Raw genomic sequence first — 27,693 nt, forward strand, 5'->3', positions numbered from 1 at the left:
TTCCACATAAAAAATAAATCACTCGATTTATGTTATTTATTGAAGCTATTTTTGTATGCCATCTGCGAAAATACCGATTGCGATGCGTTTGTTGAAACCTTAAAATATAAACATGTTCAAAAACTTGAGTATGTAACTTACATAAATACATCAAAATCATAGATTTTAGCATTAACTATTATTCGTCCTACATGGGACAAGTTTCGATGGTGCCATGTTCTACAAGACATGTTCATTGGATTCACGTAACACTTTACGCTTCTGCTCTTCGGCTGGAGTAAAAACCCATTCTTTGATGTGCACATCGTCGGGATTTCTGGAAATGATTAAAATTAGTTAGTTAAACGTATTTCAGAGGTATGTTCGAATTCTTACACGGCACTAGTTTTCAGAACCAATTCGCTCTTGGTCACTTCCTTGGGTAGCCATCGGTGAACCACCGGTGAGATTAGCTTGGCATGCATTTTACTCAGATCTTGCGAGCCAGTTAGGTAACTGACGGGTATTCCGACGAGGAACACCAGGAACGTTCCAACAGTCGAGTACCACACGAAAGACATTTTGTAGATGGAGAACCCGTTGTCACTGACGTCGTTCATCGATTGCACTAGAACCGACTGAGTCACGTTGAAAGCCATACTCTGCACAGCCCTCCACGCTGGTGGGTTTCGGAGGGTAACTGAGCTCGCCATTTTTAATGGCAAACTGTGCCCCTGCAATGATCCACGACATTCCTATGACGCTGGCAGCCGAACCCCAGAGGGCACCGTGCTTGTTCGCCCAAGGCCACAGCATTCCCAGGCAGAAGATGCCCATGACTGCGCCCTGCGTCACACTGGCAATGGTGACCACCATCTGCAGGATGTGGCCGAACTGTTCCACCACTAGACCCATCACGATACAGTAGAGGCCACTGAACAGGATCAGTACCTTCATGGTGAGGTTGGCCGACGCATCGGTGTGTTTGAACAACTTAAACGGCCTTATGTAGTCTTCGTAGATGATTCCGGCTAGAGAGTTCAGGTTGGCTGACATAGTACTGTTGAAAAGATAGTTCAGTGTTAGCTCGTAATGGAAATGCTCACTGAAACCGCCGCCTTCGGCACATATCGTTAGGAGTCCTATTTTAAGTCGCAGTTCGGTATATCTTAAAATTTTAGTGGTGGTTCACAAAAATTGGTGAAACTCTTGTACGGTAAGTCTTAGGTTTTTTTTACACGGGATATGTTTTCCGTTTTTCATATTTACTTTAGAACACCTAGAAGACATAGTGGCATTGTATAGAGGAAAGATGTAGTTTTCATTTGAAGCTAAAACAATTGGCGGCCATTTTTAATTTGATCGCCATCTTGATTTTCGTCCGAAAAACGGTTTTTACCGGAAGTGCATCGCTCATTTTGAATTCTAATAAAATGTTTGTCCCGATACCTTCTTACCAGCCTTGTTCATAAATGATTCCGATAAAGTTTATCTAGATATATGATTTTGATTGTACATTGATATACGATGCGGTATACGATAATTCTGAGAACATCATCAGAAAGCTGAGAAAAAAACTGAGTAAGCAGCTATCCAGCTGTGATTTGCTGACGAACTGCAATTTCTATCGATTGACCGAACTTACAATATTGTAAGTTCGGTCAATCGTAAGACAATGCAGTTCGCCGAAAATGGATTTTTCTCGGTTTTCATGCCAGATACCCTACTTAGGAAGTAAAGCGCATCCGGATGCGAATCGAATGCACCACTTCCGAAGTTTGGTATCTCGTATAGATTTTGAGAAAAATCCAACTTCGGCGAGTAACGATACTAACTTTTTACCGCGCCGACAATATCCAGTAGGAAAGTAGAGCGAATGTCCGTAACGTTTCATAACGCCTACCGTGCTAATCAAATGGAGCTGTCATTTTGCCGCACGGAAAAATGTTCCGCTCGATTATTCCGCAAGGAAAATAGTGGCAGTTCGCTTATACTGAATCAGCTGTTACCTTGGTAATTATTTATTTATTTATTTATTTTTTTCCATACCAATACATGTAGAGCAAGGTTATTACCTTTTTTAATTCTACATTCAGAAAAAAAAAACAATATGTATATGACGAATTCATTTCTTAACTTACAACTATTTCAAAAACAAGTTATTAGTTCTAGATACAATTTAAACTACTGGTTACTTGTGTTCAACCATGAGATTATTTTTATTGTTGATAATTAGCAACAAATTGTACTTAACCGCTCTACTTGGGATGTCAATACTCAGCCCTAACAAGTAGAGTCAATTTCGTATCGTCGGTAACGCCTGCCGTACAAATCAAAAAGAGCTGTCATTTTCCGTGCGCACCATAAGGTAAACCAGTTTGGAATCAATTTCTAAGATTGCACTAATACTTTAAAGGCACAAATCTCGTGAAGAAAGCATCCAACTACAGTGCACTTTTTATTCATGGCTTTGTGTACTAGCAGAAAGCTTCGAATAAGAAGATCAATAACGTTTTCCAACTATTTCTTCAGTTTAGTGCCTTTTAAAACGTGAGTAGAGGCACAAGTCGGCCATTGTGACGGCCATCTTTGAATTCCGAAATGTTTCACCTTATTCGCTCCTTGGAGATCAGCTATCAAAATAACTTTGGTTAAAAAGCAGATTTTTTAAGCGCTTTTCTTGTCAGCTGCGGACTACGGAGGATTTTTTGGAGCAAATCGCAAAGTTTCGCAATTCCTGGATGATATCTCCGGAGAAATTTCCGGACGAAATCTTCAGAAGTATTTCTGATGGAAATCCTCGGAGGAATAGGGTCCTAAAGCCCTGTCCCAATTTCAGCGCCAAACGCTTAAGTTTAGGCCAAAAACACATGTTTACTTAATTTTCTAATGTTTTCCGTTGGTTTAAGTCCAAAAATCTTTTTTTTGATGTTTTTTTTTAGATTTTGTCACACCCTTTGACTCAAATTTTGGGTGTATTTTTATTTTTCGTGTCCCTTCCAAAATGTCAGATAGGAACAATCCCGGTGTTGAAACTAAAACCCCTGCGGTGTTTTTGTCGACTAAGCGAATGTCAAACATGAGCAAAAGTGTCAAGGTTCATTAATGCACACAATTTTAAAATTAAAGTTTAAACGTGATATACCCGTTATTTGAGCGGGAAAAATTGCTAAATTGGTTGCAGTAACATGCTCAACATGATTTCATTAAAAATTTTAGGACCCAATTGCGGTTGTAAATCCCCTTAAAATTCCTGGAGGAGTTCTTGGGGGAAATCCCCAAAAGAATTCTTGGAAAAAATCTCCAGAGAAATTTCTGGAGAAAATCTCGGGAGGAATACCTAGAGCAGATCGCCAGAGGAGTTCCTGGACGGAATTCCCAGAAGAGTTCCTGAAGGAAATTCCAGGAGGAGTTGCGGGAGAAAATCCTCGGAGGTGCTTCTTTCGGAAAACCTCGGAAAAATTTCTGGATAGAATTCCCTGAGGAATTTCTGGATGAAATCTCTAGAGTAATAATTGACAATCCACTGAGAAATTTCTGGAGAAAATTCCCGGAGCAGCTTCTGGGGATATCACCGGAGGAATTCCTGAAGAAATTTTAGGAGAAAAGAAAATCCTCAGGAATTTCTTAATGAACTTCTTGGCGAAATCCTCAGGAAACATCCTGAACCAATTCCCCGAATGAATTGCTATCGAAAATCCTCTTAGAAATTCCCGGAGGAAATCTGTAGAAAAATTCTGAAGAAGTTTCTTCGATGTTTTTTTTTTTAATAAATTTCCCGGAAATCCTCAGAGAAAATCCTGAACGGAATCTCCGGAGGAATTACTGTTGGAAATCCCATGAGAAATTCCTATAGTAAATCCGAGAGGAGTTTTTGGGGAAAATCGCCCGAGGAATTTCTGGACGGCACCACCGGGAATTCCTTTCGAGCTCCACTGGAACCTCCGCCAGAAATTCCTTGGAGCTCCACCTGGAATGGGTTACATGCATGGCCTTATTCGCTACTTACCACATAGTAACGCACATGCGCTAGTGTCAATGCACGAAAAATCACTACAAAGTAACGCGAAAAATATTTGTATGGCATAATGCATCTAACGAATTATTTCTGAAATTGGGAACTATTTTGGAAAAAAAAATTTGGTACCGGTTGTGCGCAATGCGGATGGCTATCACGCCTACCAAATATTTTTTTCGATTAATGCTGTCATCTATGAGAAATATGAAGTTAGATGCCTTTCCCCATACAAAATGAAACGAGAAAACCTCCTGAAATTCCTCGGTAATCCTCTGGAAATCCATTAGGAACTCTGCTGGACTTACACGGAGAGTTCCCCTAGATTTCCTCCGGGACATTCTCCAAAGTTTCTCCAAGAAATCCTCCAAAGTTCCTCCGGGAATTTCTCACGAGTTTCTCGTAAAATTTCTTCAGAGTTTCCTGAAATTCTCCAGAAATTTCTTACTTCCAAAAATTCCTCCTCCGGATTTCCCTTATGAAGTTACTCTAGAATTTTTTTTAGATATCTTCCAGAAATTCCTTCATAGTTCCTCCGGGATATCCCTTCGGAGCTCCACCGGTCATTCCCTCATATTTTCTGCATGGTTCCTCCAGCATTTCCTCGGGAGTTCCTCCAGTAGCTTCTTCATAGTTTCTCTAGAAAATTCGTCCGAGGAGTTACTTCAGCTATTCCCAGAAGTTCATTTGGAGCTCCACCGAAAATTTCTTAGCAGTTCTTCCGGAAAAGTCTCCGAAGCTCCACCGAGAATACCTTCGGAACTATGCCGGAAAATCTTTTCGAAGCTCCGCCGCGAGTTCTATCAAGATTCATCAGGGAAATTCCTTTGCAGTTCATCCGTGTATTCCTTTTAGATTTACTGTTAATTCGCTATTTGTTTGTTTTTGTTGATCACATTCGAAATGGGTCGAAAAAAAATATAACAATCGGTGCATGCGCGTGCGGTTTGGTCTATTTAATTTTGTCAGGTCCATTTTTGGTATAAATTTGGACCAAAAATTGGACCACCGGTGAAGTTGCCCTTAAACCATTAGTTGTAAGACAAATCTGTAAACTGATTGCGAACCGATATGAAAATGCATACGACGAATAGAGGCAACGGTAAGTAATAATTTCATTGCTTTATTTCCAATTTATTGGAAATATAAATGAGCAAGATTTGTAAAAATCTTATTGCATAACGCAAAGCTGTTTCGGGAGAGAATTGTTTGGTATCGGTTTGTATCAGCAGCGTTTACTGCATTACACCCGATTCTGTTTTTGCACGGATTTTTTTACACGGCAAAAAAAGTTTCCATACATTTTTTCCGCCAAATCCTATTTTTATCATGGAACTTCGAGAAATGATGTTACTTTTTTGCAAGGTTTTTGAAATTTTGAACTGAAAACTATTTTTGCACGGTACGCATCCCCCGTGCAAAAACCTAATCGGTGTACTGACAAAACGAGACAATATATCACGTATAGGGAATAGGGATACCATCCTGATCAGTTAAGGAAATCAGGACATTTCATGTATATTCGGCAAAATGTGCAAAACTCACCGGATTTGTTAAACAATTTAATACGAAAAAAGCTGAAAATCAGGACATGACCTGCTAAATCAGGACGGATGCCTAATCATGTGAAGTGTACCTAAGATTTATAAAAAAATGGGCGTTTTTGCAAACCATTTAGATTGCTGGCCGTAGAGTCCACCAATTTGAGTTAACCAATATGGTCCCCTTTATGTTTTAGCATATTCTACCAAACTGCGACAAAAATTATAATTCTAACGATATGTGCAGATGGTGGCCTAGAATAACTTAATCGAAAAAGTTAGAAAACGCTCAAGACTAACCTCAGACCAGCGCTGAAAACGCACGAGATGAACACTCCGGGCATTCCTTTCAGATTACCGACGACATCCTGGACGTAGAACGGCAGCAGCTTATCGGCCTTCTGCACCAGATTGACCTTGATCGGGTCACAGTCGAAGTATTTCGCAAAAATCACAATCCCCGTGAAGCAGTTCAAGCTGGTTTATGATGATGAATCCGGCGCAGAAATCCACAATGCACTGCGTGCATGACGAATGCTCGGCACCGCCACCATTCGCTGGACACAGCTCTGGTTCAGTCCCAAGTACCCGGTCCACAGAAATACATTGCCAATGCTTGCCGTCCAGAATGTTTGCCGCGTCGTTGCGTCAAAGGTCATGCTGATAGCCCCGAAGAAAGGGAAAGCGAAATTAGATTAGAGTTTCAAACTGACCTAGGCCATTTCGTCTTACTCGAAAACGTTTCAACCGATCGCCGGCTGCTGCACGCGTAAAAACTTCACCGAATCCGCCGATCTTGATGACGCCAACCGCCACCACAAGGAAGCAGGATGCGAACATAATCACGCCCTGAACCACATCCGTCCACACGACGGCCTTGATCCCGCCGAGCATGGTGTAGAAGATGCACACGCAACACACGATCCCGTTGATCAGGTGGATGTTGGTGCCGGTGACCTGGGCGAACGCCAACGACGGGATGAATATGAAGATCGGCAGAATCAGATAGATGTTCAGCACGTAGGTGAACGTGACGAACTTCTTCACGGCCGGACTGAAGCGATCCTCCAGGTACTGTAAGACAAAGTTTCATGAATTCAGTGCACATGGTTAGCGGTAGTTTTTATTTTGGGATACTAACCTGGTAGCAGTTGGTTATCTGGTTGTTGTAGAATACCGGCACGAAGATGTAGTTGATGATCATCACGATGACGATCATGGTGGGCGCTATTATCCAGTACTGCGCTCCGTACGAGTACATCTCGGCCGGTACGGACATGATGGATACGCCCGACAGTTGACTGGAAGATAAGTAATATTAAGTGATCAATTTGAGGCTGCTAGAAAACTTTGCTTAGTGAGTGTCTTCTTTTTTCTGGTATTGCGTCCTCACTGGGACAAAGCCTGTTTCTCAGCTTTGGTGTTCAATGAGCACTTACACAGTTATTAACTGAGAGCTTTCTTTGTCAATGTTGCTAATATCGCATTTGTATATCATGAGGCAGGTACGATTATACTCTATGACCAGGGAACTCAATGAAATACTTGTTTGTCTCAAGTAACAAAAAACACTATTTACTCAATTTACGATTTCTGATTCCATTGCCGTTTTCAAAAATATCATAGCACGTCTAGTTCGTGAGATATTGGCTGTTGAAAATTTACGATTTCAGAAAACTTGCATGCAAGTTTGCCAAGCTTGTATGACGATTTATTTGTTTAATTTGTCACATGATTCAAACTTTATATGTTAAATAGTAGTTACCAATAAAGTTCACAATACTTTTGATGCTAAAAGTTGTTTTTTGATTATCTAGAAAGGTATTGTATTTTTCCGTATAAGAGAAACAAAGAATTTTGTATGGAAACTGTAGGCTTGTTGATAAAATCGATAAAATCTAATTTTGATCGTATAGTTTTATCAACACTATATCTTAAATAAAAGTTGTAGTCCTTATTCGCATGCGAAATCACTAAAAAAAATGATAAATCATAGTTTAAACTTCACGTAGACATCAATAAAACGGTTCCGGGTCATTTGGACGAACGCCATTTGACCGAATGCCGTTTGACTGAAATGTTCATTTGGCCGAATGCCATTTGGCCGAATGCCGTTTGGCCGAAAATTAAAAGAATAGGGATCTGTAACAGTTAAAATGTAATTGAAATGAATTTCAAAGTTGAAATTCGAAGAACAGCTCACTTTAAAAAAAAAAAAAAGAATAAATCATCATAATGAGCTCTATAGTTCAATAAAACAGCAGTAGCGTAGCTAGGGGGGTGCGGTGGGTTGCGGTCCGCACCGGGCCCCGAGCTTCTAGGGACCCCAAAATTGCAGTACGGATATCTTATAGCATTAAAAGTTCGACATAGCTTTGAGAAACTGGCAATTTATAAGATCCAAAAAAATTAGCATGACAAGCAGACTTGGATCTGCGATGTTCAGGGGCCCCTTGATTATCCCTGACTTTTAATATTTTAGAGATAGATTTAGAGTGAGTGGGCTGAGGGCTCCGGGGTGACTGGGGGCCCCTAAATGTGGGGCCCACAGTCACGGTCCTACCGGAGCCCTCAGCCCACCCTAAATCTATCCCACATTTTAGGGACCTCCACGAATATTTGCATTGTAAGTTATTTCCCTTGTTGTAGTTCAATCGATAGCACGAGTCTTCTAATAGCTAAACGGGGCCCTGATGCAGATACTTAAGTAGGCTCAAATACCTATGTTGAAGATGTTGAGTCCAATTACGGCTTTGAATTCATAATTATTTATATTTATATAATACTTCATGAATTCTGATTTCCAATCAAATCTACCCAAGTTTGTGGGCCTCCAGAAATTTGAAACATTGGTGAAATTTTGGTGAAATATTTTCTTACGATATTAACCATTCTCATTGTCACTCATTTTAAAATTTGACAGATAGTATAAACATGAGTTAAATGCTAAAGGTATACATTTTGTTCAAATTTAAATGTTGAGATATTCTCAAAAGCATGAATTTTGTAGAATGAGAAAGCTTACGACTTCAAGTCGACTATTTAGGCAGATGCAATATTATTTTCTTTTAAATCCAAGACCACTACGGACTGAGCGAAAAAATATTAAGGGCAGAAACTTGAGTAAAACAGATAAAACACAAAAAGTTAATTTTACAAATTTTAATTATTTTTAAACTTTGAATGTATATCTACATTTTTCAGATTTTATTTTTTAAATCATACAAAAATACCTACCAAAAATCATCCAAACTTATTCTCAAGTGACCTTGAATAACTCATCAGGGCATTTCTTAGAACATTCTCCTGGTAATTTATATTAAATTATGCCATGGATTTATTATTATTTTTTATTAAACGTATCCAGAGATTCCTTTAAGATAACGTTGAAAAAAAAACGAGAAAATATTTCCAATTATTAATTTTGGAATTCTTTCAGGATTTTTTGCAGAAATTCTTTATTTCTTCGGAATAAACATAAGCAAAAAAATCCAGGGAACTTTTTCCGGCACTTTCATTAGAAACTATACAGAATATTCTAAGCAATGCCAGTAGGATTTTCCTAATAATTTTTGAAAGAAATACACAATATTATTGCGAGCAATAATCTATCTGGCGTTCCTATGTGATTGTAAATTCATTAATTGTTTTTTAATTGAAATTTGGCACAGGAAATCCCAAAAATGTATACCCGGATTTTCTCAAGGTTTATTCAAGAACTCCTACAGAAATCATTCTAGGAATTTATCAAGGTTTTAATCACAAATTCCATTGAGGAGCCCTCTGAAAACCATTTGAAGGATTCTTGGCGTACCGTTGGCCAAGAAATCCCCGTGTTTTCCCTAAGTATTCCTTTGCCACTAGCTTCAGGGATTCTTTGTTTTATTTATTTCAAATATACTTTCTGAAATTTATTTGATGATTTTTCTTCTGGTATTTATATTAGAAGTTTGAATTCCTCAGATAATTGGGAATTCTTTTAAATATGTCCCTCATTTTTCCCAGGGAGCTCTTCATGGATTCATTCAGGGCCGTATTTACGGGGGGTCCAAGGGAGCCATGGCCACCGCCCCCACAAAATGCGTCTAAAATAGTTATTATTGAACATTTAAGAATTATTACAAACCGATAAAGACGTTCTAACTTTTAGTTTTAAATTCAAATGATTATTAGGTTTTTCTAAAGCGTGCAGCATATTTGACCTACTGTTTTCGATTTGAGAGCTTCAGTTTTTGTTTTTTTTTTTCTAAAAGTTTTTGGTTTGGTATTCTTTACACAAATCTAAACATAATCGAAATTGAAAATAAAAAAAAATGCTGTGTACATATTTTTTGAATTGTACAGAATAAATACGTCGAAAAGTAAGGGAATCCAACATAAATTTGATATAATTCCAAATTTAGTTATATTGAATTATAATATATTGCACTAACATATTGTACTGTTCGATGCTTTCCAATGGAATTTTTAAATCATTTTACAGTTTGAAAAAAGACATAATTTATAGAAGATTGGTTTGCTCTTGGCTCTCATACAATTTGTACGGAGTGGCTATGGCTGGAAAATTTCAAAACGGTTTTTCCTCAAAGGTAGGTTTAGTGTACCCATTGATCTCTACTCGCGCTTATGAAGGTTCAAAGCAGTTCAAAACTACACGGGTAGAAATTCAGAATCCAAAAACAAGATTATGACTCATGATATCATGATTCCAGTGTGTTTTAATCTTATGAAAAATACACTATGATTTGGACTCATGATATCATGAGTCAGATTGCCGTAACGCAACACACGCGTAAGGTTTAATTGCTGATTGCTCGGAATCATGATTCAAATGCCAACAATGCTAAGTCGCGCATCCGTTTATGATCGACAAAATAAAAATAATAAAAAAATAGCATACACTGAGATTCGAGCCAATAACCTTCCGATTGTAAGCCACCTACTCTACCACCCAACCTCTTCGTCATCTTAAATAAAGAGTGATCGATACGAATGAGTTGAAGCAAAAGTGAACCGCTTAGTGTTTTCACACTGGATGTTACGCTTATGAAGAATCATGATTATGACTCCAGGAACCATGATTTGTGATCCTGATATTATGACCTAAGCAATTTATGAATTTCGTGATTTGTAAATCATGATTTGGGGATCAGATTTTTATCCGTGTAACTTCTGGTGATTAGAACTTTTTCTAAAACATTAATGTAATACGAGATTTCCGTGCTATATTCCCCATTTTTTATCTCGTTCTACCAATTATCATCAAAACTTTAAATCAATCAAATATTCTATAGGAATGTTTTTTTTAAAGGCCCCCACAAGACTCTGGTCCCTGGGCACCCACATTTGTTAATCCGGCCCTATTCCTACAATGAGTTCTTCAAGTGATAAAAGCAGTAATATTCCCAGAAACTTCAAAGCGATTCTACCAGTTTCTTCTAGATTTTTGTTATATATTCTTACAAGACTTCTGTTATAAGGAGTTTCGCCAAAATAAAAAAAAGAATACATACATTTCTGGAATTTTGACAGAGTTCAAGAAAAGAAGATCAGAAGATTTTCTTGCATGTTTTTAAGGTATATTCCAAAATTTTATCTCAGGATACCTCTATGAGTTTTCGCTGGGATTCCTCATAAATAATATCAATAATAACATCAAACATTTCATCTTGATTGGCCTCCTAGACCTGCATCGAAAACCACAAAAAAAAATATTTGCGCAATACTAAAATAGAGCCGTTCCATCGCCTATTACACTGCGGAACACGTTTTTGTCTCTAGCACCAAAATACCGCTATTCACTTAATTAAGGGTTGCTGAATCCATTGCCGGTTTCGGAAATATCATAGCACGTCCAGTTTTTGAGATATTGACTGTTGAAAAATGCAAAAAATGACTATTTCAACCAACTTGCATGCAAGTTTCCCAGCTTGTAAGGTAATATATTGGCTTAATTTGCCACTGAATTCAAACTTTATGTGTATAACAATACTTATCATTAAAGTTTGTATTATTTTCGATACGGAAAAGTTATTTTTTGATGGTTTTGAGAATTGTTGTATTTTGCCGTATAGAAGAAACGAAGAATTTTGTATGGAGACTGCAAGGCATGTTGAAAAAATCGGTTTAATCGAAATTTAATCGCGCAATTTCAATCAAATTATGTCTGAAATGGAAGTTCAAGTTCTATTTTGCATGTTTGGTGGATTAGATTACAAAAAAGTATGATAAATTGTACTTTAAATTTCATGTAAACATTAATAAAAGCAGTGTTTTGTACAACTTTGGCGACCTGTAGCTAAAAATTGTGACGTGCTGGAAAATTTCTGAGAACGACATCAGATTCAGCAGGCCCCAAATCTACTAGAGACACATAATTTGGTTCTTGAGACACGCAAACATGTCATTTTTGTTATGCCTGTGTTATCCATAAATTTGAGATATTTTTCCACGAGCCTTCAAAGCGTTCGTCTAGGTATGACCGTAAGCAAACTATTAAATACCGTACATCATAACAGAAAGTTATCCAAGAATTCCTTCAAACATCCTTTAAAACATTAAATTTATAGGAACTTATGCAGCATTGCTTCATAGATATATCAAAAACTACTTTCCCAAAACATCAAAAACAGACATAACATTAAAAACTACTTCCTGACGGACTTCCTGGCTAAGTCCTCGTATGGATTAATTTTTACTAGCAGAACATAGTTTGACCTTTAAATCACGTTTTTTATTTTAAATATTTAAACGTTTTTTGACAAAAATATGTAGGTATGTGTAAGCTAATAAGGCATATTTAGCAAACCTCTATTTGAGGGGCCCCATATCTATCTCCGCTCCGGGCCCCCAAAACCCTAGCTACGCGCCACTGATAAACAGTCAGAGCTAGAATCCTTAATGTAAGCAACTATTCAATTTTCTAACTAAGCGGCAACAGCTGGCAAGTAGAGGTTTTCTCATTGCGATTGTAATCAACTTTTGACAGTAACTGGAACAACTTACTTACTTACTTACTTACTTACTTACTCGTCCTTCTGAATGACCGGTTGCTGTTCCCCAAGTATGTACTTTAGTAAATTATTTCATAGTTCTAGCAAACACGAAATATGGCTTATTCTTTTGACAACGGAGAAACAGTTTAGCTTCTTTGACGGGAGTGTACGCCGAGTCATTTGATTTACGGCATCACGCAAGCAACGGTGCAGACCTCAGTTCACACGTTGCAATCTTAATTTTGAAAGAGAATAACATTTCTAATAACCTTGTGCTGTTTTGAATAAGACTCTATGAACGTTTATAATTAACGCCTTAGTTCCAATAATTATGAAAGAACAGCCTTTGGTAAAGAGAAGGAAAAATCTCATATGAAAATATAAGCAAGAGTAATGCAAAACAATCGTTATATTAGAATAACTACGAAGAACTGCCGATGATTTAAATAATGTTAAATCCCAAATTTAAAATTTAAGCAAAATCATTGCCAATTTTATAAGCAATACGTTTCTCTGGGAAAGAACAGTCTTTTGACAAAGAATGAAAAACTTCAATGAAAACATAAGCAAATGTAATGCAAATAATCGTTAGATTATTATAACCACAAAGAACTGCCGATGATTTAAAGAAATAAAAAAATAGGGAAAAATTTCGGGCTAAATAATTGAAAATCGTCTTAAACTCAAGTACACTGTTTGATAACCCAGGAAACGAATCAATCATCAGCTTATATAGAGTCTTGAACGGTGTGAAGTTTACAACTTCATCCTGAATTCACAAGTCGTTCATTTTCAAACAACATGACGTCCCATTCTATCACAGTTATTGGACCACTCTTCCTACACAGGATTCCTACACATCAGTGTTGTAGCAATTGGATTATTTTTTGTTCATAATTCGGCCAAATGGCATTCGGCAAGTGACCCGTTCGGCCAGATGGCATTCGGCCAAATGGCGTTCGACCAAACGACATTCGGCCAAATGGCTGGACACCAATAAAACCAATGTTCAATACAACTTCGACGACCTGTAGCTCACAATTGTGACGTGCATGAAACATTCTGAGAACGACATCAGATTTAGCAACCCCAAATTGACTAGAGACACATAATTTGATCCGTGAGACACGCAAAATGATTATTTTTGTAACTCTATGTAATGGGAATTCCTGTAACAAAATGTATTAGATTGATGTTATTATTCGCCCATTTTTATTGTCTCAATGCAAACCACTGTCGCCAAAGAATAAGATGCTTTCATTCCAACTGGACATGATAATTTGTTATAAGCATTGAAGCCTCGTTATCTTTCTGAAGAGAGTGGGCCCATAAAAATGGGTATCAATTGGTTGTCGATTGTTGTCAAGGATGATTCACGGGAAGCTCTTTCGATAGGTAGGATTGATTGCGCCCACTCCCAGATCTTCAAATTGGCTAGTTTACCAATGACCAATTCAATTGACATCTTCAAATGATCAGACACGTGTATCCAGTATCTTTGTGTTTGATTTTTTTAGTAACAATTTAGTTTTTTACGATTCTTAGAACATTTTTTGTTATATAGAGCAGAAGCAAACTTGGAAACTGTTCATCCTAAATTTCAATCAAACAAAATTGTCCTGTCAATACGTATATAAAAAATTGCTTACAGTTTTCTTATAGCAATTCGGATGAACCGATATGTCAAAATATGCAAAAATGGCGTTCACTGTCGATTTTATTTTAATTCTTTTTAATCAAATTCACACTATCCTATAGGATATGAATTAAACTACTAGCCTCTGGACCAATAAGAGATTGTACAAACAATTGATGGGGGTCCTTAAATCTGACAAATTGCTTTCGATTTTGATTTATTGCTTAATCGACTATCATATGGTTCGTAAATCATCCGTGCAGAACTTTTTTTTTCTTATCAGTGCTCTGATGCACGGGCCTCCAGAAAATAATGTGTCAGAACATGCAGAGATGTCGTGTGTGCGATCCATTGAATATCTGATAATTTCGTAATGTAAGGTACCGTGGGGTAAGTTGATACAGAAAAATCAATAGTCAACTTCATTGTATGTACAGCTAACGTGAATAATGTAATTCAAACTTTTTTCTGTGGATAACAAATGAGGGACTAATATACTTAAAATCACTGATTATTTCGATTTTTCTGATTGTTATGTATTGAGTATGAGGGACTTAAAAATTTGCGCCAAATGATCCACTTGCCCCACCATGGTTTGAATACGTTTGTATCATCTGTCTAGAATAATTTATATGGTCGACAATATGTTTTCAATTGGAGAATTAGTATATTTAGCACTTTTGCAACTCAGCTTAGATAAACCACGAAAAGTTTTGTGTGAGTTTTGAAATTATTATTATTTTATTTATTTTTATATACCAGAAAGGTTAAAAAAACTTTTAGGTTGATTAATTCAAATTCTCTATGGTCAATTTGACAAATTTAAGCTGGGAATGAAAAAAATAAAGGAAAACAACATTTGCGAATATTAAAACTTATTAAAATTCTCGAAAGCAGTTTTTCAATAAATGATAATAATACTTGATCCACTTACCCCACCTCATTAAAAAGTAGGAGTAAGTGTACCATTTACAATATATCTGTATTTATTTATAAAAATCACATATTTTTCATTGTGATTCATTCAAATAGAACTGAAATGCTCACCATGTGTCGAAAAAACTAATAGAATTCGATTTTAGACAGAGATACAATGGATTTTTGAATGATGGAAAACAATTTTGAAATTAATCAATTTTTGCAACTAACAAGTTTGCTTGTGTTAGTGTACGTGTAGTACCAGTTTTGCAATAGTATCAGTGTTGGCGTAAGAATATAACCTAAAACGAAGCAATGGTGCTTACCTCTAACCTAACAATGCGATATTTCATTTCGATTTCAATCATTTGGAATCCATAGAATCGGGACAAATATGTCAACAACTTCCTTCTTACTTACTGTCAATCATTGAAAAAGGCGAAGCAGAATAATCCAAAGTGTGAGGCAGTTTGAAGCAGATTTATTGGATTTTGAATTTTATACAGCTCTTTAAGTGGACCGTGCTTTTTCAAGAAAATTAATATTTGCGATCCATCTTTCACAAGCTATTTATGAATTTATAGAAAGCTCAAGCCGCAATAGTATCTTCAGAGAAGTTGTTTGTGTATACATAAAGTACACCTGAGTTGAAAAAAAAAAATTTCATTAAATTCATACAAAGTGAATTAAAGTTAAAATTGTTCAAAAAACATATTATTTTTTTATAAAAGTACCCTAAGACATTAAGCCCGCCAATCCCTGCGATGGGAATAAAATCACTCGAAAGCTAAGAACAAGAGCTTTCAAGTAGGGTACAAATTATTTTGCGAAAACTTGCGATAGACCACTTTCAACACGTTTCAAGGTGTAATTGATGTATTTTTCCATAAGGTGTGGCGCATTTAGAATTAGAACATCAACAAATTGGAATAATTTGGATATGATTCAACAAAAATGAATTCTGTTTTAACTCAAAAGTTGCATTGCTTGAAAGCTTGAAAGTAAAAATAAGGAAAAAATATTCATCCCCTTTTACAAGAAATTGTCGGATTTTTCCAGCAAAACAGTTAATTAAATTGCGCACACTATTTTCATCCATATTCTTGACAAGTCCATCCCATCACTCAAAAGAACGAGTGATATGTGGCTCTTTTTTGGCGAGAGTCGGTTCATTTGATCAGCACGGATCAGATAAAAAGTGACCTGGAAAAAGAACGAACCGATTTTTTCCCCTATTCTCCTTTGTTCGTTTCTCGGCTTCATTATATATAACGTTATAACGCTTGGCACGTACATTGCTTTGTGCACCACGCCACACATGCAAGCAAAGCGTTTTATGCTGCACCGTGCTCTCTGCGCTCTCAGCATAGACAAACATTTTGCTCCGCCCACGTGTAAGATAGAGAGAAAAAATGGCCACTGGAATGGCAAACACATTTTTTGCTTCTTCAATTTGGTTCGGATAGGGGAAATCGACCGAGTGTACAGTGAGTTTCTGGGGAAGAATGTACGAAGAATGAGAGAGAGAGAAAGATACGAAAGGAACGACGCATGTCGCGCAACAGGGAGTGAATCGCTCTTTTTCCGTTCGCTCGGTTCAGTTCGCTCTTCTTTTGCGAACCGCTGTGCCACTGAACGGTTCAAAAGATCCGGTACACTAAAATGAGTGATTCGGTTCGGATCCGTTCATTGAAATGAGCCGTTTTGCCCATCTCTAGTGCACAATAATTGCCCCACGCTTCCTTTGTTGCTTGCGATCAGTCAAAATAGTTACTTCGTACTTATTCAGTACGAGCCACACAGTATTTATTGAAAAACCAAACACTTTTGCAATTTCTATTCCTGATCAAGACGGTTTTTTTTTCAAATTTTTGTGCGCAAATTTTTTCCCTTCTCTTTTCTTCTAAGTTGAATTTTTCAGGAGTGCGTTCGAATTAAGCTGCGAAAAAAGTCATGTGATGTTATTATTGTTATAGAGCACACATGGACGGTTCAGCTTCTAAATTGGACCACTAGAGTCGTTGTAAGAACCAAAGATGTTTGTTCCAATTCTAAGTGGGCCACACCTTGTAAGGGAAACACATAATTTTATATGGAAACTACAGGCATGTTAAAAAAATCGATTTATAATATAATTATAATAATAAATATAATTGTATAGTTTTAACAACACTATATCTTAAATGAAAGTTGAAGTCCTTATTCGCATGCTTGGTGAAGTAAATCACTAAGAAAAATGATTAATCATAGTTTAAATTTCATGTAAACATCAATAAAACCAATGTTTAATACAACTTTGACGACCTGTAGCTCAAAATTGTGACTTGCAGGCACTTGCCTGAGAGCGGCATCAGATTTAGAAACCACAAATTTACTAGAGACACATAATTTGATCCTTGAGACACGCAAAATGGTTATTTTTGAAACGCCGTGTAATGGGATCAAATCTCTGTAACAGAATGTATTAAATGGATATTATTATTGGTCATTTTTATTGTCTCAATGCAAACCACTGTCGCCAAAAGATTAAGATGCTTTCATTCCTACTGGACATGCGATGATTTGTCGCCAACATTGAAGCTTCGTTATCTGTCTGAAGAGAGTGGGCCATAAAAATGGGTATCATTTGGTTGTCGATTGTTGTCAATAGTGATTCACGGGAAGCTATTTCGATATTAAGATTTACTTGGGCTCACTCCAGATCTTCAAGTTTGGCCTAGTTTACACTTTTCGAGGTCCAATTCTAATCGACAACTTTCAAATGATCAGACACGTGTATCCATAATCTTTGTGTTTGATTTTCTTAGAAACAATTTTGTTGTGTTTTACGATGATAAGAACATTTTTGATTATAAGACCCGATCTATTTTACCCTATTAATCCAAAATTACAATCAAAACAAAATAGTCGTTTCAATACGTATATTTAAAATTGCTTACAGGAGTTTCTTATAACAATTCGGATGGACCGATATGTCAAAAAAATATGGCGTTCACTGTCGATTTTATTTTAATTCTTTTCAATTAAATTAATCCTATAGGACATTGACAAATAAAATAATGGCTAACTAATGACTACTAGCCTCTAGACCAGTGATTCCCAAAGTTGGCGAAATCTCCCCCCTGGGGGCGATTTTCAGGCTCAAGGAGGCGAAAATTTGTGAAACAGAATTTGGGTGGCGAAAAATCCAGAAAGGGGGCGAAAAAGCTAACACGGGAGCATTTGAAAATAGTTACTCATAACCTTTGGAGGACACACATCTGAAGGTTAACTTTTAAGTTAACTAAGTTAAAACTATTTCCAGGACTATTTTACCTTAAATCGTTATATCTCTAATCATGGTCATTTTAAAATCATTATAGACAACATTACATGATTGTCAAACATAAAATATTTATGTTATTCAGTGAGGTTTTTAAATATCATGTGAGTTTTAAGAATGGCCAGCATTTGAGATATTCACAAGATTTTGTAGATGCCCAATATATATAAGGTTTTTTTTTGTATGTGAACTTTCAGGTTTGGAAGCTAATATTTCTGGCATCCAGCTTTTATCCAAAAAAATCTACAGTACTATTTTTAATGTTTTAATTATTTTATAAACAAATTTTGAAAAATTTAGCATACAAAAATCGGGTTCCAGCGATGCCAAAGAAAAAAATCTATTTATAAATAGATTTGAAGAAATTTCAGAGATGCGTTGGATTTATATCTCCAGAACTTTCAATGCGAGTTCAATTTCTTGGTGTTAGAAAATCACCCTTTTGATTAATTGAATTGATAATTGAGTTAAAAACATTCTGGAATTTTATAATTTTTTCAGGGTTTTTGGATTGGATAAAGAAAGGCGTTAGAAACATCAGGCATTTATTACTCACAATTTCTGGAAATTATTGCAGTAGTTTTAGAAATAGCAGATATATCACAACTCACGGGATGAGATCTTTCAAAAACGAACAATTGCGAACAGAGTCATTGCAGTTCACCCAAATATTACATATGTACCTATGTAAAAATAAATTCGTTTGCTTGAAAAACATTGCATTTGCATTTTTTTCACAGGGCGCTTATGAATACATAATTGCTGTTTGCGTTTGACGTGCAAATGTTGCTCTAATGCGTTCCAAATGCGATAACACAAACTAATTAAAGGATACTTAGCAACCATGATCCATATCACGGCCAACCTAGCAAAGAAAAACGATCTTTGATTTCGCATTCCTTGTTGAAAATCTTACCGCATTTGGTGTTCCCGCATTTAATATTTGCATTTCAAACGCACACAGCAATAAATTTGTTAAGATGAAACTGGACCAAACTTTTACCGACTTAATCCTGTAATGTACGCAAGATATTTTTAAAATCAATATTATAAATTACAGCCCAGGTTACCGATATTAAAAAAAAATATTTTCAAATGTACATAATAGTTATTGTATTATGATTCTTTGGATATGCAAGTCGAAGACATTTTTTGTCCTTATTAAAATATTTGAATCACATATATATATTCCAGATAAATATTGGTATCAAGGGGGCGAAAGTTGAAAAAGTTTGGGAAGCACTGCTCTAGACCAATAAAAGATTAAAATAAACAATTACCTTAAAATCTGACAAAATTGCTTTTGATTTTGATTTATTGCTTAATCGAGTTATCATGTGGTCGTATATCATCCGTGCAGTCTTTTTTTTCTTATCAGCATTCTGATGCACGAGCCTCCAGAGAATAATCTGGCAGAAACATGCAGACAGGTCGTGTGTACGATACGATCCATTGAATCTGATAATTTCGTAATATATGTACGTGCAAAACCTAACAATGCGATTTTTGTAATCATTTCGAATCCCTGGAATTGCGGCAAATGTATCAACATCTTCCTCCGCACTTACTGTCAATCATTGGCAAAGACGAATCACTCTAAGCCAAAACGCCAGGCCGCATAAAACAATCATTTTGAATTGCTAAATCTGAGCAAACGGAACATTTTACATGGCCGTAGCCGGAAAAAGGCAGGGGACCCTTATCAATGTACACCGTGGCCAATATATTCTCAAACGCTTCGTCTTGCCATCAAGTAGGCTGTTGTAAAACTTCATGGTTTCCACCATACAAAATGACACAATAGTTTTCCCCCGTTTTCCTAAACACTCCAGGGACTTTCCCGAACTTTTTCTTCACACGAATACGTCGCATCCCTTGTCGAGTGCAACAGTGAAAAACTTACGTCCATCCGTTCTCAAGTCATTTCGTGACATACAAACACCACTTCATTTTTATTTATGTAAGAAGATTAGACTGATGTAGAAAAGCTTGGTTGATGCAGTAGAAAATTGAAACATCAATGATACGTTACGAAATGTCTATTGAAGTCATTTGTTTCACTTTTCATGAATTTGTGAACTCATGTGGCCAATTATAATAAAGTGAAAAGTACAACACATTTTCAGAAATTCTATACAATTTGTTAGTAGGATAACCAAAATAATAAATAATAATAAAAGATTGCAACGATTTTAATTTTCAAAATTTATTTTGAATCCTCGGCAAAGCTTTCTTCCTGGTATTACAACGGCTAGACCATATTGGTACAGCATACAACCTGGATGGCCTGCAAATTTGTTTGAAGATCTAAAGATTGTTCTTAAGACAAAGTTTTGATTTTCTGTTAATGAGTAGATGAAGGCATTTTTTAAATTTGTTACATTTTGTAGCCAAATTATTACATTTGTTACATCGAATTTTAAGATTTTTCCACATCCGAAGCGTTTTTTACAGAATCACAGAAAAATAACCAGGGAATTCCCTAAGAATAGGGGAATAGCTCCAGAAAAAGGAATTGCTCAAAAAACTTCTACTCGGACCCCGTGAAAATTTGTTAAAACATATTGTAAAGAATTCTAGTTTTCAAAATTAAATTATAAAAACAGCTCCAGGAGAAATTTTCGGAGAGTTTTTGTGAATTCCTGGAGGTATGCACATGAATTCCAAGAAGAATTGCTATGGCAATCTATGCGATCTTTGGATGAGTTGAACAGCTTCCAAACTGGAATCAGAAGATTTTTAACGGATTCCAAGGTCTTTATAGGGGGCATCTGAGAATTTCAAGCAAAAACTTGAACGGATACTGAGCGAGATCTATGGATTGTTAGCGGTTATCAAGGGTTTTATGTGGGAATCCTCCGATGTATACTTGGTTTTGCGGATGCTTCGTAAATTCTCGCGGTACCAAGCAAACTCTAAGGAGTTTCCCGCGTCCAATGATTTTATAACGGGATACTGTGCATTTTGAGTATTCTTGCAAAATCTTGAGGATTCTGAATAGGTTTCCAACTAAATTTAGAAATAGCTGGCAGTAGCCTAGGAAGACCTAAAAAAAACTTTTGAGAATTCCACATCGGAAATTGAAAATATTCAGCAATTCCAAGCTCTATGCTCACAATCCCTAGCAACTCTGGGCATATGTTCAGTTCCATCGGGATCTTAACATTCTATGCGGGTCCCCTTGGATTCCTTTGGAGATGCTTCAAATTCCGACACTCTTCTTTAAACAATGATTTTTCAATTAAATATTCGAAACTTCGGCACAGGAGGATCAATTTCAAGTCATCGAAAATATTAGTTTTAATCTTTTAAAATTGATACTGTTCGGAATGAGGTAATGTTCAGTTCTTGGATATAGGTCACTTATGCGATTATTGTTTCTAAATGGCCCAAACATACAAATATTATATATAGAGCTAATGAAGATTGATTGAAGACTTAAGCGATAAAAGTGGAAACGTCTTTCACAATCAACATCCCGCATAGAAAATTACCATTCTTTAAAACGAGACAAACTGTTTCACCGAACATAATGCTAACGGTTACCCGTTTCAGTTATGGTTCACATGTGTTCTTAGTGTAATTGTAAAATCACCGTCAAACATCAATCATTACTGTAACATCATCAATTATAGTTTACAAATGATCTGATATGGTATCCAACCAGGTTGAAATATTTCCTCTATATTACAACCTTTTTGGTACTTTACCAACTGGGGTTTACGGCTGGATAGCAGCAGCTCATTCTTGTCATCACATTGTTTTTTATCCGCTCGTTTCATCGATCTCCTCCAAAATTAAGTAATTTCACCTTTTGACTATTGCGAAATCTTTTAAATTTCGGACATCGATCTTTCAGAAGCCTTCGTTAGCACATCGGGTAAGTTTAAAGTAAAATATTAGTGGAACAAATGCTAATTTTCTTCTTTCATTGTTAGAACCGATTGCATCACACACATGCCCGATCTCGGAAAAAATATCGCGGATGTCGACAACACTAGCAGCAGCAACAGTACGGGATGTTCAAAATGTGAACCAGATAAGCTGAGTCCAACTGTCGGAAGAAGCGCCCTGGGCTTCAACCGTGGAAGCGCTTCGGGAAAAGACAACAACATTTATGCTGCACCTAAATTTACCCCCCGTGCGCTGACAAACGCCCTATGCCGCTCAGCTGGATCCTTTCGACCGCTTTGCGATTTTATACCTACATGTGCGCTATATTTTTGAAAACGGGTATGTGTTTCAATAAATAAGCTTATAAAGTAAATAAATTCCGAATGCTCCAAATTAAATTGTGATTCGATTTGTTTCAAACGAAAAAAAAAAACAAATTCAACATGAACCATATTACCTAATGTTTGTTTTAATTGTAGGATTATACCCCAACAATAGTTCCAATTCTCCGGTGGTAAATTATTCAACCTTACTAGGTATGCTCCCGGTGTGGTTGTCGTTTGAAATTTGCTTGAGGAATAATGATTTTCGAAACGGTAAACATTCTTAATAACCCGTTGTTCGTATGGTCGGATCTTGGAAAACCTTAGCTGTTGCAATCGAAACATTACCCAGCAATAGTACGCTTATGGTCGAATGTACCTTACTGGAAATGCTTGAAAGTGAACCATAGACCATATTCAGTGAGGTTTTGATGTGGTTTGGATTTATGCGGGATTTCGGGTCTGTAGATTCATAGCATAGTTCTACCGTAAGGAAATCTGCTTTGAAGTGAACCATTCCAAAGCGATCATATGAGGATGATGTAACAACATACTAACGGTTAAAAAAATACAATTACTGAAAAATAAAGTTGGAAAAAAGGGTTCCGATTTTGGCACGGTTCCGTTTTTGGCAACTGAAAATTTCGACTTTGTTGCCAAAAACTGAATTCCACTGTAATATATGTTTGATGAAATCTAGTAATCCTTTATAAGAGAGATTCGCGGAAGCTGACATTTCTGTCAAAGTGTGAGCCAATCGAGCAGCGAGAGCTGTCAAAGTGTGAGCCAAACGAACATGCGTTATGTTTGTTTTGAACTTTTCCTGAGGAGTAATGTAATCCGCTTGAAATTATTTCGGTAAAAGTAATTTTGCATGAAGCAAAAAAATGAAATGTTTTTCTTTTTTAAACTTTTGTCAATGCGATATTTAGTTGTTGATTTTTTCTGCTGTTTATTAGTTTGGATATGTAGCTCAAAGATCTATAACAGAACAAAATACACTTTTCAGCAATGAGAAAGTCATGTCCGTGTTACAATATTATTCTCGACGCCGAGCAAAATCAGCACTGCTAGTCTGTTGCCAAATAATTCCATTTTACTTCCGCCTATCTCTCTATAAAGGATCACTAATGAAATCCAATGTAATACAGTAATGTCCCGATTTTGTCAGCTCCATGTTGCATTTAGGGTTGACAAAATCGGGCAAAAAAGGATGTTTTTTTTTCTGTTCGGATGCGCCACTGCGACCAGTATTTAGATCTATTGTGGCATTACCCGTATCCTTAGTGTATAGTGCATGTCGCATTACTCCATTTCCATTGATAGGTAATGAAGCATCGATTTCTGTACAGTTCTCTTTTTCCTCAGATATTGATAAAAATCGACTATGATGAAAAGGTCCCGCTATTTACACCCTTCATAGAAATTTACATCTCAGCGAAGACGCGCACCTTAGCAAACATAATCGATTAAATTGTTGAGGAACCAAATCGGTACTACTGATATTTGACCATGCAACGGAACTCTAGTCACATCCTTATTTCGCTTTTAGTTTACCGTGAGGGCCCCTAATTTTGCGCAGCTCCTAACTCTGCGCACTTTTACCAAAATCCACCAAAATCTGGTAAATCATTTGAATTTTTGTTTAAAATTTGTTATCCATATATTGATACAATAGTAATAAAGAAGTACGCGAAGAATTTTCTTGACAAATTTACGTTTATTACTTTAATAAAAAATAAAATAGCTTTAAAAATATTGAAAAACGTCCAAATTGACTGCCCGTTAGCAAAAATGCTAAGGGAGTACCTCATCACTTAAGTCATTTGAATCAAGTTAAAGAGAATATATTTCAGATTTTTAGTATGTAGGCACTAGTTTATTTATCGAGCAATCATCACTGGTAAAGTGCACCTCATTTTCTCTTCATTTTCTTATTCTTCTTAAGTGCGCATAGTAAGGAACCATTTTTCAACTATGTCCCTTACTATGCGCAGCAGTTATAAAACGTTATTTTCAACATACAATCAACCCTTTAGAGGTCGATATTGAAGGGATCCATCGACTTGTCGACACCATCGAGATATGGAATGGAAATGCTTTGGTTAAATTGTTTAAGGGGATCATCATAGTAAGGGAAGACTAAAAAATGACGTCCAACATATTTTAAGGATTTTTACACTCCCGTCCCCTCAATCCCCTGTCGCGATTTTAACAGTACCTAATGGATGCATTGTCACATTTTCGTGACTCCTTCCCTGAACGATGGACGTAATTTTTGAATGCTCCCTAACCATGCAATAGAATAATTTTGATTTTTTGTATAGTTTTCATGAGTCAATATGAGTAATGGAACATCGAGGTTTAATCGTATTTGCTATATAGAAACGCAATAAAGTACTGTTATTGATCTGAAATATGAATCGTTCATTAATAAACGTCACGCTTATACAGGGGCGCGGATACTTCTCAATTGAGTGATGAACAATACATTAACCATGGATATACCCTCGTTCGCTTAAACTATACTTCGTATTTAGTAGGAATGTTCGGGGTTTCACATATGACAAACCAGAACCAGGTTCTTATTAATTTTCTTCAAACCCGGACCCGAACCGAATAAAAGAAAATTTGGTTTTTATAGTTTCTAGTGAAAATACATAAACAGTCAAAGCTAATTTTACTTTACACGCCAAGGGAGAATGCAAAAAAGACGTTGTTTGTACCCTTTTTGTATGTTGCTATGGATTTTAGAAAACTAAGTTAATTACATGTTTTGGAAATCATATGATGATTTCGATTATTTTGAGAGTTGCATTTAATGGCATTCAGTAACAGTAATTATCATGGATAGAATTAAAGATAAAATTCACTTCACTCAATAAACTTCTATGTTAGAGACATTCCACGCTCCACTGGGGACGTAAAGCCGTATAAAGCAAGAAAATTAAGATTAATTCAGAGTTTGAATACTAGTAATGCTTTTAGCAAAATACTTCAACTGTTATAAAAAATGTATCGAGTGCGCAGAGTTAGGAACCTGAATGCGCAGAATAAGGAGCATTGCAAAAATGAGTGCGCAGAGTTAGAAACACGGACACCCTCGAGAAAAATTAAAAATTTGCAATAAAAATCATTACTTAGTGAAGCTTTCATATTTTTTCCTTATACATGATATCAATAAGTATTTGCTCCCAAAATTTCAGAGGATTGTGTTTGTTTTCAATTAATTACAGCTGTTTGAAGTTTGAAAATCCTTATGTGCGCAGAGTATGGGGCCTTCACGGTAGTCCCAGAAAATACTAGAAAAAAAAGGAGCTTTATGCTAGCAGCAAAAACGAATCAAGCTAGAAAATTTGTTTAGTAATCAGAATTCACGTGAGTCCTTGAATTACCAATGCTTAACAGTTCTTGTTGAGTTAATACTCATGATTGTTATCCTGGCTTCAAGTATAGTCTCGGGACTGACCAACTCCGAGTCTTTAACCATCTGCTAGGTAAAATAGATTAATTTTCATAAAATGTTGCCAGTAACAAGGACTTTGTACCGCGAATCCTTGAATTACCAGAACATATTACCCTAGCCCGACAAACAAGATGAGACTAGGGTTCAAATTGGTAGATCTTACCCCGTAACGCACCACGAAAAGGTGATCTACCCGCGTTACGGGTCAAAAAAGGATGTTAAAATCGGGGGTAGGCAAAATCGGGGGCTGACAAAATCGGGTCATTACTGTAATAGTTTCATTCATCGACCAGCATTTTTTTCTACGTGCAATGCAAGAAAAAAAATAAAATCTGAAATTAATATAGATTTATTAGGTACAATTATCGGATGAATTTTTATGTAAAATTGTTTGAACCATCCAAGAGAAATCCATAAAATAGTTTATAGAGGAACCTTGTCTAAAATTCATGCAAAAAAACCTTCATCATGTAATTTTTTGAGCTTTTAGCAGCAGTATCCAGAACAATACTTCGCAGTTAGTTCGATACTCAAACAAAATTCAATCATTCTAAGATATCCAAAAATCCTACTATGTCACCTCACCATGGTGCACCATTCACTCACCTCGCGATCAACGACACCGCAATGGGAAACACCTTCATCTTACGTCCCCCGAGCAGATAGTCCTCGGTGGTTTTGTTCTTCTTGCCCTCGAAGAACCCAAAGTAGATCCCGATGGCAGCTGAAACGGTCAGCATCACCACGAAGACCGTGTAGTCCTCGGTCGTGAACTGCCCATGAGGGTTCTCCGTTATTAATATCACCATGACTGATTAAACTTTTTCTGTTTTCGTTCGAGTATCACGGAAACCTTTTTTTTCTGAGCGAGTTTTAAGAATTGAGGCTCTATGTCACACTTGCATCGCACTGGCTCTTTGTTGTGGTTATTGGGTCTGAATTGGTCACCCTTTCGTGCGTTTCACTATCACTACCGGCTTTCCCACCAAATTCACGCAGGACGATTCCACTTGCCCGACGAAATGCGACTGAAGACCGGAATCAACGTCCCGATTCTGATCAAGCACTTTTTACTGCTACCGGACTATAGGTTTTAACTGATACGACAATGAGTGATAACAACAGCACTGTAATTGGGAATCTGTTTGGATTTTTTTCTTGTGCTGCAGTTACTCCTGAATAGCGTGCCTGCTGAGTGCCATACTGAGCGAATCTCACAATAATCGTTGCTTCACTGTTCACATTGGTTGTTAAAGAGATGAGACTGTTCAGCAATCAAAACGCACATCTCGAAACAATGCTCTTCAAGTGATAACTGTCGAACTCTACTTAACAACACTACAGAGGACATCACTCTGAACGGTTAAACTACTTTTCCAAAAACAACGAAGAGCCAAATAACTGGAAGAACTTCGACGTTTGATGATTGCCGATTATCGCGCAATCAATGAGAGTAGAGTATAGAGTTGTTGACGCACATGCGATCACTGAAGGTTATATCAGCTTTTTGTCAAAACTCCGATTACACAAGGGCACCACGGTAACGACTACTTATTCTCGCAGGAACGAACCCTTAGATGTGACGTCCGTTCATCCGAGGTGTT

The 27,693-nt window shown here is 36.7% G+C and overlaps 1 pseudogene; it reads right to left on the bottom strand.

Moving 5' to 3' along the window:
• Window positions 1-27,693, bottom strand: LOC5573663 (annotated as a pseudogene).

Source organism: Aedes aegypti, unplaced genomic scaffold, assembly GCF_002204515.2.
Source record: "Aedes aegypti strain LVP_AGWG unplaced genomic scaffold, AaegL5.0 Primary Assembly AGWG_AaegL5_hic_scaff_1792_PBJ_arrow, whole genome shotgun sequence".
NCBI classification, from domain to species: Eukaryota; Metazoa; Arthropoda; class Insecta; order Diptera; family Culicidae; genus Aedes; species Aedes aegypti.